This window comes from Falco punctatus (assembly GCF_963210335.1).
Source record: "Falco punctatus genome assembly, chromosome: 2".
NCBI classification, from domain to species: Eukaryota; Metazoa; Chordata; class Aves; order Falconiformes; family Falconidae; genus Falco; species Falco punctatus.
In genome coordinates this window covers 14902698-14918239 of record NC_137581.1, presented here as the reverse complement: position 1 = coordinate 14918239, position 15542 = coordinate 14902698, and the positions used below count along the sequence as shown (strand labels likewise).

The 15542-nt window shown below is 39.2% G+C and overlaps 1 protein-coding gene across 1 annotated transcript in view; it reads right to left on the bottom strand.

Annotated features, from left to right (window-relative positions):
- Positions 1-14923, bottom strand: part of ARHGAP42 (Rho GTPase activating protein 42) — a 215959-nt gene extending 201036 nt beyond the window's left edge. The window contains exon 1 of the mRNA XM_080376482.1: positions 5543-14923. The gene's annotated coding sequence lies outside the window, so the exon portion shown is untranslated. The remainder of the gene's footprint in view (positions 1-5542) is intronic.
- Positions 14924-15542: the final 619 nt, after the last annotated feature.

Genomic DNA, 15542 nt, shown 5'->3' with positions numbered 1-15542 from the left:
CCAAGATTTCTTAAGAGTTCTTCAGGTGTTACTTTCTTTATTCTTTTTTACCTGAGTTGAAGAAAGATTTGCAAGGTTTTGGTGAAAAGAGTTTTTGAGCCATGACTTAAACTTGTTTATTGATGTATCCTTATATCATGTTGTTTTTATAGCTTTTTCGTTTCCCTATTATTTCTCAAAATTCAGTTAAAAAGAAAAAAAGGATACTTGAAAAGTTTCTGTCTTCTCTTATATATGGAAGTTTTAGATCTTCTCATTGGGAACAATATTAAAATTGCTGTAATCTATGATAATGTCATGCAGAAAATAATCCATATCTTGTTAATGGTGATTTCTTTGAATCCAAATGCTGATACTCTCTGAATTATGCTTTAGTTTCTTTAAAAATTACTTTTGGTTTTTATGAGCTTTCTATTATAGTGGAAAATTTATTTTTATTAGATTAGATTTTTAATCATATTGCACATAAATTAAAATCACCTTCAGATGTCCCGAGGGTCAGATTTAAGTTTGTTTTGATTGTCTAGAGCATTATTGTTTTTCTAGAGACTCCTGATTGTTTTGGGGTTAATGTGTGGGAAGAATACTCTTCCAGCTGTAAGCATGATGCTAGGCAGAATTTCACTGGCGTTCTACTGTTATGGTTTTGAAAATGCGTGTCCATTTTTCCTTCTTTCTATATTTATCTATCTTGACAAAAGTGCCTTATTGCTGGCCTTAACATTCATGGGACTTTTGTTAGTCCAAGTTCGTAGGCAACTGTATAATTAACCTTTGATCTTAACTTTGTGTCATCTCTTACTGTATAACATTGTATAATTACTGTTTTCATGTAGTGTGTTTAAAACCTGGCTCAGAGCAGTTGCTGTTAATTGACGTTTGGTCTATCAGCAAATTTTTCTGCTTTAGAAGTCATAATTAATGCTACTTGCTTTGGGTGCTAATCCTCTGGCCTCCTTGAATATTTTATGACTCTGTTTTTATTCTTAAATTGCTTTTTGTCTGCTCCTGGCCATTGACATGTGCTTATTACAGTGATTTAAAATTACATTCATCCAATTCTTTTAGCAGCAGGATTGTTTGTTGCAGTTACAGTTGTTCTAGAAATCTACTTTCACAGTTTGTTACACCGTAATGAAAAGGTTTTTGGAGCCCTGGCATTCCAATCAGCAATGCTTGACAAGAAGAGTAGGTTTCTTGGTATGCTTTTTGTTAAAGGGGTACCTTGTTATATTTCTGGTGGGTTTTTTTGTTGGTTTTGGTTTTGTTTTTGTTTTACATATGACCTGTAGCACAACTCCAGTTTGGATGGCCAATGCATCCGTTTTAACTTTACCTCAAGATCTGTTCAGGCATATCATGAGATAGAATTCAAAAAAAACCTTAGTGTTGTTAGATTCCCACCAGAGAACGTCCGGAGAAGAAATGCACTATTATATTTTAAATTATTTTTGAAAGACCGTGACAAATATTTCTTTTCTTATTTTTCAACTCTTTACTGTCTTGTAATTTTATTTGTGTTGTTAGTCTTAAACTCCTGAACTGATCCTCCAATAATCTGCCTAGTGCAGCTGCACTGCCTTTTCAGTGCTCCAGCCCTGCTGCCAGCTAAGTACCTGTTTGTTATCGAATTCAGCTGCTCATGCTTTCATGCTGTTATCCACCAAGCAGTGGGGTCATGACTTCTTTGCTTCAGACTTGTCCCATATATTCTAAGAATTCCCTATTACTGGAATTCCTACTACACTAAGGAAAAAAATTAATTCCAATAGTAAGTAATGCTTCTGATTTTTGACTGTATTACAGAACAACTGGGGGATTGAATGCCAGTCTATATCTGATAGCCCCAATCTGTGACTAGTTAGATGACAAGCGTTACAAGTCCATTATTTTTTGTAACTTGATTAAGAACAAAATATGACTGATTGTCATGATCGAATCACCTGGGCCAACACGCCAACTCAGGCATTTATCTTACAGGTGTCGTGTGAGGTGATCACCTCATTTAACAGCCTTTTGGCTGTAAAGGCAGGAACTGATAGAAAACTGAACACATTCTACATAAACAAGTACTTTAGATACCAGATATCTTGAATTTTCTGGTTTTGGAAAAATGAAATTGTTGTGTTAGTTACTAGTTGACTTATGATGATTATTTCAAAGATACCTATTGTTCTATACTGGATTTCATACTGAAGTCCTGGAAAATTGTTAAACAAATTCTTCCCAAACTGTGCTGCAGAGACGGTCTGTCTTCTGGCACACTTTTTTCATAAAGTGAGTGTCAAATTCTACAATAGTTTTTCACTGTTGACTAAACAGCATATTCGGATACTTTCTAATTAATTTTTAAGAATATTTAAGAAAGATTAAAAGAACAAATAATTTGTCAAATACAGTGAGTTACGAAGACTTTAACCTCTACTCTGATATCTTGTACCTCTTTTAGTCCCTAATGATGTCGTGTTAATGCATTTCTTGAGAAGCTCTATGTGAAAAAAACAAAAAAAAGATGAGTATGTTTAAGTGAAATGCAGATGAAAGAAGATCAACAGAAAGTTTTTGAATAATCAAAAATATAATAATTAACATTTTGTCCAACTTCAGTGCCGCATTTTCCCTGCTGGATCTGCATGCTAAGCACAGTAACCTGGGACGGGCCTCTCTTTAACATATATGAGTTATTCAGATTTATATAATGACATGCATGTTCCTGCAAGCTCATGTATCTATCATCTGGTCTAGTTCAGAGTTAACAATCTTTCCCTTAACAATCCTGCTTTGCTAATTCCACACATTGCATTGGGAATCTCAGATAGGTCTGGGATTGAGCACCAGGAAAAAGGGGCCTGAAATGGAAGGGTCCGTCTCAAATCCATTAATTTCATTGAATTATGTTTGAGTGGGAGCAAAGTCATACCCTGACAGTTTGAGAATAATGTAAAATGGGAGTTCAATAAAGGTTTTTCCTCTTGGCCACCAGCACTTATAGAAACCCTTTCTCAAGTATTTTCCATTTTGCTTGTTCGTGTCTCAGATTAAACAACCCCAATGGTGAAACAGAAATAAAAATGTCAACATTTTAAAAGCCTGAGTCCTTATGAGATACATAGGTTTATATTTTGTGGTGTTAAAATGTTCAGACTGGCCAGGTATTTTTATTGCTCTCTTCTTGTGGACAAATAAATCAATAAGGAGAGCACTTATAAAAGCACTTCAAAGTAGGTAAGATCATAAAAAGGTGGATAGCTAGTTTTAGCATTTTATTTATTTTACGATAAACTTTTAATGGTTTCTGTTGGTTTAAGTTATTTTGAAAAATACCCATTTCACTCATCTCCCAGTTTGTTATTGTAGTTTAGTCACCTGATCGTATGAAGAATGGAAATAAGAACTACCGATATAAAATTTTTTTTAGAAGAAATATGACTTAAAAAGACTAAACACATAGCATTTGCATGTGCATGCAAACAAAAAGAAATAAGAACCTTGTGGGGAAGACAGCCCTCCATCTATTTTATAATCAATTATACCCTTCCTGAAAAACTTTGCAATCTGCACCAATTAGATGGGTTAATCACTTCTGATCTGGGGGCATATACTGACATGATTAATTTGACTGTGTATTAGCAGTGCTAGAAAATGCACCAGGAATAAAGTATATACATTCTGAGTGGTGTTGACTTAGGTTGTTTACCATTTTAATCCATTAGTAGTTGGTTTTCCTAATTATCTTATGCATAATATTAAATACTCTAATTACTCGCTGAAATAGCTAGCTGAACTTTACTTCATAAAATCTAACGTATGCAGTGTCTAATGTGTGCAACTATCTTGAAGACTTAATTGTGTATGTCTAGAGAAGTAGGAATGGATATTGTATTTAAATATGGAAAGAGTAATAATAATCTGTGTGTGTTCCAAACAAATGTTCTTGCATATGACAACGTAGGACAGTTGTGGTGTGAGAAGCCATAACCTGATGTGTTGCAAACCTGCTTCTTCTAGACAGCCTCTTCAAATCTACCTAGGCTATGAGAGTTTTGAAAAAAATCCCTGTGCTGTCTTGTCTTTCTAATTGTTTCATATTGGATGTCAAGAAGACAAGGCTGATGTCACAGTAGAAGTCTTAATGACAAAGCAAATTAAAAAGGCAGCTCATAACAGGGATTCTGTAGAGACCCAAGGTCCTTATCAGTTTACAGGTTTTGAAAGCTCCGTTTAAGTAATTATTGACCTGGATCTGTTCCTTTGTTTAGAAGACTTTGGTATCCTTGAAGAAACAAATTTTAACAACTAAAATGTCAAGACATAGGACAGTAATATCTAACGGTCAGATATCTTGCGCAGTATTCCAATTACTATTAACAAAAAGATAGATTCAGGTTTCATAATTGTTTTTTAAAACTAAAAGAAAGTATTCATTGCAGGTGAAATGGGAATAATTCATGCAAAAGGCCACAATTAACTAGTACTTATAATTAAAGTACTTTAATATTCACTGCCAACAACTGAACAAGCCTGTTTAATCTACAAAACATAGGCCTTCAAAAGCCTATGTGTTCTTTCTCAAAGGCAGATAAATCTCAAGACAGCTGTAAGCACAGCCTATAGGCAGAATCTGTGCCTAAAATCTGGCTTGCTTTGAACTTACTGGCTGCTGTATGGTTGAAGAAACAGATAGATCAATTATATTATTGAATATAATATTCAAAGACAAGACTAAGGACCATTATGATTCAGTAAGGTCTAATTTGGTCCTGAATAGTGTAAATATTCTAGTATAGAGTAAATCAAAATTCATTGAAATCATTGTTCAGGGTCTGATCTTCCTCCTTTCAGCTTTGCCATAATGCTACCACCTAATTATTTTATGGTTCATGTCCTAGTGGATGGGATGACTTCATGGTAACTCACTTGGACACAGCGTTATTCATACGGAAGTCCAGATTCCTCTTAGATTAAGTTAGCAAAAACTGCAAAAAGCTGTTCTCAATCTGCAGTCATGTTCCATTAAAGGTTAAGGGAATCAGAACCCACAAAATGATTACCAAGATATTTACTCTCATGATGAAAATATCGGCAGCTCATAGAGCCACGACAAACCAGAAATAGAAGTGACCTTTTGTTAGTGTTGCCAAGGGTAACATTTCAAAACACTCGCAGCAGGAACCTAAATGATCACATATTGCACTATTGGGGAATTCAAATATTATGGTCCAACTACCTAAACATAAAGATAGTCGTTATTGAATGAATTAATTTCCTGTTTCTTTTTTTTTTTAATAAAAACTCTCTCCTTTTGCCTAGCAGCCTCCTAAGTTCTGAACACTAAAAATTACTGTATCTTTTGCTGAACATGTTTTTTCCTGCCTTTCCAATACTAACCAGAATTAATAGTTTACCCTAAGTTAGCCGTAGTTAGCCTTATTTTCCCATGTTTAATTAGATAACAATCACTTTTTCTTTCCGTATTACAGCCTTCAAACCAGCTTTAAACAGTGTTTAAGAAATTCATAGAATCATTTAGGTTGGAGAAGACCTTTAAGATCATCAAGTCCAACTGTTAACCCAGGTCTGCCAAGTTCATCAATAAACCATGTCCCCAAGTACTTCCAGGAACGGTGGTTCCACCCCTCCCTGGGCAGCCTGTTCCAATGCTTCAGCACCCTTTATAGTGACAATATTTTTCCTAATATCCAATCTAAACATCCCCTTGAGCAACTTGAGGCCATTTCTTCTTCCCTTGTCACTTGTTGTCTGGGAGAAGAGACTGACCCCCACCTGCCTACAGCCTTCTTTCAGGTAGCTGTAGAGAGTGTTAAGGACCACCCTGAATCTTCCCTTCTCCAGACTAATTAACCCTGTTCCCTCAGCTGCTCCTCATAAGACTTGTGTTTATGTCCTCATAAGACTGTATTCACTATGTGAAGCACAGATGCTTCAACAGCTTTGTTGCCCTTCTCTGGACACGCTTTAGCACCTCAATGTCTTTCTTGTAGTTGGGGGCCCAAAACTGAACGTAGGATTTGAAGTGTGGCCTCACTAGTGCCAAATACAGGGCGAAAATTGCCCCCCTAGTCCTGCTGGCCACACTGTTTCTGATACAAGCCAGGATGCTGTTGGCCTTCTTGGCCACCTGGGCACGCTGCTGGCTTATGTTCAGCTGGCTGTCAGCCAGCACCCCCAGGTCCCTTTCCACCAGGCAGCTTTCCAGCCATACTTCCCCAAGCCTGTAGCATTGCATGGGGTTGTTGTGACCCAAGTGCAGGACCTGGCACTTCTCCTTGTTGAACCTCACACAATTGGCCCATCAGTCCATCAATCCAGCCTGTCCAGATCCCTCTGTAGAGCCTTCCTAGCCTCAAGGAGGTCAACACTCCTACCCAACTTGTTTTCAGCATATTTACTGAGGGTGCACTTAATCCCCTCATCTGGATCATCGATAAGGATCTTAGAGAGGACTGGCCCCAATCATGAGCCCTGTGAAACACCACTTGTGACTGACCACCAGCTGGATATAACTCCATTCAGTGCTGCTCTTTGGGCTCAGCTGTCCAGCTGGCTTTTAACCCCACACAAAGCACACCCATCCAAGCCATGAGCAGCCAGTTTCTCCAGGGAAATTCTGTGGGAGATGGCATCAAAGGTTTAGTAAGGCACAGGTAGACAACATCCACAGCCTTTCCCTCATCCACTAGGCGGGTCATCTTGTTGTAGAAGGAGCTCAGGTTCCTCAAGCAGGACCTGCCTTTCATAACCCCATGCTGGCTGGGCCTGATTACCTGGTTGTCCTGCATGTGCCATATGATGGCACTCAGGATGATCTGCTCCATAACCTTCCCCAGCACCAAGGTCAGTCTGACAGGACTGTAGTTTCCCAGATCCTCCTTCCTGCCCTTCTTGTAGATGGGTGTCACATTGGCTGACCTGCAGCCTTCTGGGACCTCCTCTGTTAGTCAGAACTGTTGATAAATGATGGAGAGTGGTTTGGTGAGCTCTTCCATGAGCTCCCTCAGTACCCTTTATTGAATCCCATCCAGCCTCATAGAGTTGTGTGTGTCTCAGTGAAGCAGCAGGTCACTGACCGTTTCCTCCTGGACTGTGGGGGCTCCATTCTGCTCCTTGACCCAGACCTCCCGCTTGGGGGCCTGAGGCAATGAAGGCATTAAATACCTCAGCCTTTTCCTCATCCTTTGTGACAATGTTCCCTGCCACATCTGATAAAGGGTGGAGATTATCTTTGGCTCTCCTTTTGTACCTGATGCATTTGTAAAAACATTTTTTGTTATCTTTTGTGGCAGTGGATGAGTTCTGATGGCATAAAAATCAGATTGTCCAAATATCTTTGGCATGTACTTTAGATTTGAGTGTCCCAGGGAGAGTTCCAATGTGTGCCAGAGCTGTTTGCCAGCATGAGTTGCCTTGTATATGAAGTAAACATGTTTTTTGGCTGGCTTATAAGCAACTATTTTCAAAAATATGAAAATAATCACTATTTTAGTATTATAAAAGGCTTGTATGTATATCTTGCTTCTTGCATGTATAGGATGCTGATAAACAAACATGAAGAAACTGTAAAAGTCAATTTGACTGCCTTCTAGTCAAAAGACGTTCTAGAAAACCTTCTAGAGGTTCTTTTGAACCTCTCTTTCTTCCATTAAAAAGGAGAAGATGAATAGTTAAGGAAAGGAGGTACAGGCAGTGCTCCCAGAAATGTTGCACACTGTTCCCACCTGCTTGACATCCCTCCTGTTTTTCTAGACTGAGTTGAATGGGATCACAACTGGTATTTTTTAAAGGAAAATTGTAATCAGGGATTTGTTTAGCAAGAAAGTTGTGTTTCTGAGGTTATTTTTTCCCAGAAAAAGGAAGCTTTTGCATGATACATAGACCTTTTCTGGAAAGCAGATGTGGGGCCTAAAGAGGTAACCCAGGGAAAAAAAATAGTATTTGTGAATATCTGCCTGAAGATCATGCCTATGTTGCCTGTAGAAATGCAAGACAACTCTTCTTCTATCCCTATTTTTTTTCCAGTTTTAGAAGCCTGTTGCCACATTCTGAAATGGAACTGAATTTATACTGTGGATAAATGACACTGGTGAGATTTGTTTTGGCTTAAGAAGTGACATCCCTTGTGAGCAGCAATCAATTGTACACAGAAGTGAGAGTGCATGGCCTCATCGTTATCATTCCAGTGATCTTTGTGTTTCTTATTTGTGTAGTCAGGAGTGATTTATTTCAAAATAATTGCTGAAAATGTTGTATAGAATTTGGATAAACACAATCCATCTTGTGCTCTACCACAAAATCTCCATTCCCTTTCAATTTAGCATTTCAAGTAGTTTTTGAAGTGTGACAGCTTTTTATATATATATATAAACAATGTTTTAATAAAAATGTTTACCAATATTGTAAATATTCTGCTAATTTTTTAAAGCAGGATAGCAGGATAGCTCTAACAGGTCCATGTCTTTCTTGTGCTGGGCGCTCCAAAGTTGGACACAGCACTTCAGGTGGAGTGTCATAAGAATGGAGTAGAGGGACAGAAACACAGATTTGTAGAATCAATCACAGAATCACAGAATGGTCGGGGCTGGAAGGGACCTCTGGAGATTACCTGGTCCAATCCCCTGTGAAAGCAGGTTCACCTACAGCAGGTTGCACAGAGCCACATCTAGGAAAGTTTTGAATGTCTCTAGAGAAGGAGACTCCGCAACCTCTCTGCAGTTTGTGCCCGTTGCCCCTTGTCTTGTCACCGGGCACCACTTGGCCCCATCCTCTTGACACTCACCCTTAAGATATTTCTCTGTCTTCTCTTCTCCAGGCTAAACAGTCCCAGCTCTCAATCCTTCCTCATAAAGGAGGTGCTCCAGTCCCCAAAATCATCTTTGCAACCCTCTGCTGGACCCTCTCCAGTAGCTCCCTGTCTCTCTGGAACTGGGAAGCCCAGAACTGGACACTGCATTCCAGATGCGACCTCACCAGGGCAGAATAGAGGGGGAGGATGCCCTCCCTCAACCTACTGGCCACGCTTAGGATCCCACTGGTCTTCTTGGCCACAAGGGCACGCTGCTGGCTCATGGGCAACTTTCTGTCCACCAGAATCCATAAGTCCTTCTCCGCAGAGCTGCCTTCCAGCAGGTCACCCCCTCACCTGTACCGGTGCGTGGGGTTGTTCCTCCCCAGGTGCAGGACCATACACTTGCCTTTGTTGAAATTCATGAGGTTCTTCTCCACCAGATCTCCAGCCTGCCCAGGTCTCACTGAATAGCAGCGCAGCCTTCTGGTGCATCAGCCACTCCTCCCAGTTTGGTATCATAAGCAGACTTGCTGTGGTCACACTCTGTCACTTCATCCAGGTCACTGATGAGTAAGTTGAACAGGACTGGACCCAGTGCTGACCCCTGGGGAACACCGCTAGCTCCAGGCTTTCAGCTTGACTTTGCACTGTTGATCACAACCCTCTGAGCTCTGCCATTCAGCCAGTTCTCAGTCCACCTCACCACCCACTCATCTAACCCACACTGCCTGAGCCTACCTATGAGGATGTTATAGGAGACTGTGACAAAAGCCTTGATGACATCAAAGCAGACAACAACCACTGCTCTCCCCATGTCCACCCAGTCAGGCATTCCATCATAGCAGGCTGTCAGGTTGGTCAGGCATGATTTCCCCTTGGTGAATCCATGCTGACTACTCCTGGTGACCTGTTCCTTCACATGCTTCGAGATGACCTGCAGGATGAGCTGTTCCATCACCTTTCCATGGATGGAGGTGAGTCTGAGCAGCCTGTAATTTCCTGGGTTCTCCTTCTTGCCCATTTTGAAGACTGGAGTGACGTTGGCTTTTGGCTTTCCTCCAGTCCTCAGGCACCTTTCCTGTCCTCCATGACCTTTAAAAGATAATGGGAGGTGGCTTATAATAACATTTGCCAGCTACCTCAGCACTCAGGGGTGCATCCTATTGGGGCCCATGGATCTGAGCATGCCAAGTTTGATTAAGTCATCTCTAACATGATCCTTCTCAACTGAGGGATAGTCTTCCCTTCTCCAGACTTCCTCTCTTGCCTCCAGGATCTGGGAAACTGGAGGTCCAGCCTTGGCAGCAATGACTGAAGCTAAGGTGGCATTCAGTAGCTCCACCTTCTCTGCATCTTTCGTCACTAAGGCACCCACCTCATTCAGCAGCAGGCCCACATTTTCCCTAGTCATCCTTTTCCTGCTGATGTACTTGAGAATCACCTCCCTCAACCTGCTGGCTGTAGTTCTTTTCATGCAGCCCAGGATATGGTTTGCTTTCTGGGCTGCAAGCACACATTGCCAGCTCATGTCCAATTTTTCATCCACCAATACCACCAAACCCTTCTCTGCAGGGCTGCTTTCAGTCAGTTCATCCCCCTGTTTGCATTGATATTGGGTATTGCCCAGACTGAGGTGTAGGACCTTGTACCTGGCTTTGTTGAACTTTGTGAGACTCACACAAACCCACATCTCAAGCCTGTCAAGCTCCCACCGGATGGCATCCCTTCCCTCCAGTGTATCAGCTGCACCACTCAGCTTGGTGTCATCTGCAAACTTGGTGAGAGTGCACTCAAATGTAGTATGGATATATTCTATAATTAGAATTTCTCATACCAATATATTTAGAAAATCTTTTTCCCCCTCAAAGCATATCTTTAGATTCCTTTTTTCATATTTTATTTTGCTGCAATTCATGTTTTCATAATTGGGCAGACTTTGTGAAGCATTTTCAGAAAACCAATAGTTATCTGAATATTATTGTCAAAGCATTATGGACTTAATTTAAATGTGATCAGTAAATGTTTTAACTTCTTGAGTTTAATCCATTTCATACAGATTACAATGACCAACATTCTTTCCTTACCAGACATTTTGCACATCACATCTAAAATATAAAATAAAGTGGTGTGAAACCTTGTTTGTATTTCCTATCAATCACTCCAGCTGATTACAGATTTGCTATTATATAAGGTCCATCCTTTTCCAGTTTAGAGTAAAAATGTGCATTTTGTATATGTAGATTCAAGTATGTATGGATGATGTTCTTCATCAGAAAGTCAATACCGGTGAAGTTTAAACCTTCATTATCTGTTTTGATTTTACATAGCTTGAAAACCTGCCACCTCCTCTTCCCCCTTAAGACTGGTTAATTTGTGCCAGCATTATGTGATATCATTATTCAGCAGAGAAAATTTAACACCAAATTGTTAATGAAATACAAAACACCCCTAAAATACTAGAATAAAAGATAATTTTTAAATTGAATTGAATTTTGCCTTATCTAAGTGATTTTATTTTACTTTATAATGAGCTTTAATCTCATCTCATATTTCAAATAAATAGTAAAATAGCATAAAGTAGCTGTTATCACAACACAAATGCACACTTGAGAGTGTGATAAGAAATGTATGGTAATTATTATGCTACAGTACCTAGGTCTGAATTTTAGAAATTTTTTTTTTTTTTAGGTTCTTAGGTGTTACCCCTATTTAAAAGCAAGTGTTAGTAAAAAGCTCAATTGATTTAATAAATATGAAGTACGGCCTGTACCAAGTTGACCTCTTTTATATTAGCTGACATTTTGTGTTAGGGAATGAAAGAAGGAACTTTTTCAAATCTCTATAGCTAAATGGCAGAGAAAGAGAATGAGAAATTGTAATACTTCCCTTTACTTCACTATTATTCTGACAAGTTAACAGGTTCTGGCAGCTTCCTCAAGGATGTACTTGAAGCTGGAAATGTTTACGTTGTATCAGGTGCTATGCATACAAAAAAGTTGACCAAATTTCTTTTAGTTTTACAGCTATACTTTCTTTCTTGTAGAGAAAACAAACCAATTTTAATTATGTGCATTAGCATGTCTCTTCTTACTATCTTTTATATTTCTAATTTATTATTGTACTTATCACTTCATTAAAAGGTCAAGATCATTACTTAAAATAGAAAGGGAATCTGAATTATTGATGCAGGCATCCAGTGCTGAATGGGCTTCTGCTAGATACAGGTTTTGCAGTGTTTGCCAAAGTCTATGGTAGCTGAGATTGAGCATACCTGGTCAACATTGCCTAGCATTTCCCAAATTAGAAGGGAATGAAGATATATTCTTCAGCTTTCCTGACATCCTTCTCCTTGGGCATGGGCTGCAGCAGGATTTTAGGAAACCATTTAGAAAGAATGGAATTGCATTTTATAAATTGCAAAGTGAGGATGCAGTGGGGACGTACTGTATTTCCTCAGAGACAATGGCTGGTCTTCAGGAAAAACCTTGGATGGATGCTATAAGAATCCCAGTGTCCTGCACAGATCTTAGTCTTGCACTGCCTTGTGACACAGGTAGTCTGTCTGCAGCCCCATTTCTTGCATGGGCCTTGGGCATATGTCGTAGCTTTGTCTCTAGGTCTTTTTCTGGCCCAGTCTGCTGCTTTTTCTGACTGGACTTCCCAGATGAACCCTGGACCACATTTAGAGCTTGATCGTGTCTGAAGTGCACTGCATTGGAGAAGAAATTTCTTATTATCACTGTGCAGCCCTGCTCAGGTCTTGAGGGACTGTGTCCTCATCAGTGAGAGCACAGCTCTGACCCTCAGCTCCTGGGTTGCCCTCCTTCAGGGAGCAGCCCTGCTCTTGCTCCTCCATGCCACCACCATCCACCAAATCTGCATCTGGGGGACAGACAGCTGATACCATGGCTTAAGCAATATAAAGCACTTTTAACAGAGCTTTGTTAGTCTACAGACTTAGTGCATATGTTATAAGCAATGTTATAAGATATAAAAAGAAAATGGATATTCCATGGAAAAATAGTGTCTTCATAGCTGGAATTCAAAATAGAAAAGAAATTGGGTGGATATATTTGATATTTGATTATTGATATATTTGATTTCTGCAATTAGATGTGGTTGTCCATGCCAGTGTTGACTAATAATAATGTTCTCTCCCCTCATACAAAAGAAACTGACTGAAGAGATCTAGATGTTGGTGTAATTATAATTATTTTCCTATTTCTAGCACAGGAGTGGTGTCTAGAATCCCTCACTGGGGTAACAAACATGAAATTCTGGGCACAGACATGGAAATGCTCCCTGTATAAAAGAGTTTTTCATCTGTATATAGAAGGTACAGGATTGTTCGATGTGTAAAGAATGAAAGCTGCTTCCTCAAGGTCACCTCAGATACAAGTCAGATGAAAAGACTACAGAATTTGTTAAAAGTTGTGCTTTATCTGCTGGGCCACGTTGCTTCCCTTGGAAATGCATTGGAAGTATAGTACAACAATAGCATGGGAAACAAAATGAAGCTAGTGGATACTTCAAAAGCATTTCAAACACATTAGTAACAGAATTGGGTTTAAAAGCATCAGCGTCTGTTTTACCTGCAGTATTTGGAAAATACATATCCAGCAATCTAAAGACAGTTTAAACCAAAATAGTTCTTTGCAATTTAGGCATTTAATTAAAAGCTCTAAAGTTTAATTAAAAAGTTAAATCATTTGTCTATCTCTGCGAAAAAACCCTCAGCGCTTTTGTGTTTGGATCAATTATATAACATAAAGCACAGTGAGATAAGTGTGCTGTTTCTGGTCTGAAGTTACAGCATTTTTCATGCATAACAGCACAACACATAAAAATGTGTCCAGAGTACTAGAAGCAAATAGATATATAGTTCTATTAAGCACAGTGTGAGAGTACATTTTAATCTAAAGGGATATTTTTTTCTTTATTTTTTTGGATGTTACAAAGACAAAAAGCCTTTTTTAACGTAGTGAAAATAATGAAGAGTAAAACCTAAATCTCTTCTATTATACTTTATACTTTCAAAATAACAACCTTTTGCATTTATATAGTGGTAATAAACACTCAGCCAAATATCAGAGAAGAATACTAAAGAATGAGATTAAACAGTGGGAATTGTTTAATCAGCAGTGTTCCTGAGGTCATATTTTAAACAATATTAAGTAGCAGGATTTAAAATTCAGAATTATAAGATTGCATTTCCTAACTTCCTCCTACCTTTTCAAAAGGGCTGACAAGTAGACCAATGGACTTGTGAATGTCTCAGAAACTCAGAAATGCTCAGAACAAATGCAGTTGGGAGTAGAAGTAAATAAACTGTGGCTAGAAGCAAATAAATGGCTACTCAGCACTCCCCTTTGAAAATAACAGATGCTGCTGGATATTATTAAAAATAATTCTGTTCTTTAGGCATATAAATAAGAGCAAAGTTCTTATAAACTCTTTTTTTTCCCCTGTGTCAATGAGGAACTGTTTGTTTTGATAAATAACCTTTCTTTGGAGTATCTCCCAAGTGAGATCAAATTGTCAGTTAACTATTTTAAACTACTCAAACTGGCACTCTCTGAGACAGTTCTGCCTTAGATGAGATCAGATCAAATTGTAGACACAAACTGGAATGGATTTGTGCACAGTTGCACAGTATGCTCCTTGCAAATAGTGCAAATTTCCTGGGTTGCATTAGAAAAAGAAAAGTTCAGCAGACTGAAAAATGTTATTCTACATATTGTTATCCCCAATGCCATGTCCAGTTCTGGGCTCATGCTTCAAAAGGGATGTAAAGAAAGTGGAGAGGTCTAGCAGCTGGCTATCAAGATGGCCTGGGCCTAGGGCACCTCTTACAAAAAGAGTGTGCAGGATCTGTGCCTCTACCGTGGTGAAAAGGAGGGTCAAAATCAATCTACTATCTGCCTGCACCTATTGTAAGTGCAGCTACAAGGATGACAGAGACAAACTTTTTTTGGTAGTGCCAGAGGATGTAACAAACTGAAATGGCTATGAATTGTGGTTTAAGAAGTTCAAGATGAACCTTAAGGGGAAAAAAAATAATCTCAACAAGATTGATGGAGCAGTGGAACAGGTTGCCCATTGTAAGCGTGAACTCACTGGTGCCACCTGATCATGGAGATTGGACTCTTAACCGGAGCAGTGTAGACAAAACTTCTGATAGAATATCTAGTCACTGAAATAGCGTGTGCTGGGGACCACTGCTGGTAGGCAACACTGACAGGACTGATCCAGATTTAGTTCTTTCTACTCTATGTAATCCTCCAGTACTATCCCATCAGGCTGTATGCTCCTAGACTGTCTTGACTGCCTTCATGCCATGCTCCATTGTAATCAGTACATAGCCTCACTTTCATCTTACAGAAACATTAATTTGTCAGTTGTCACACAACTTTCACATAATTTCAGGCATTTTGAATTGAAACCCTCCCACCCATCCCTCAACAATAAAAATGTCTTCTGGCCATAGAGACTCCACAAGGGGTTCAGAGAAGAGCTAGAGTCAAATGGGATATAGCCAGGCTGTGCCACTGGCAGGGTCAGAGATGAGTCCCTGACCTTCTTTTTTTTTTATTAGGGTACACATGATCATTGATAAGATTCTAGAATGCTGTCCTAAAGGTGTACATCTGATTCCTCTTGTTTCCACAGCCTTTTCTATGATATTAGAAGGTACTTCATCTGCTTCTTTTGCTGCTTGAATTCTCTACTTTTATGGCTG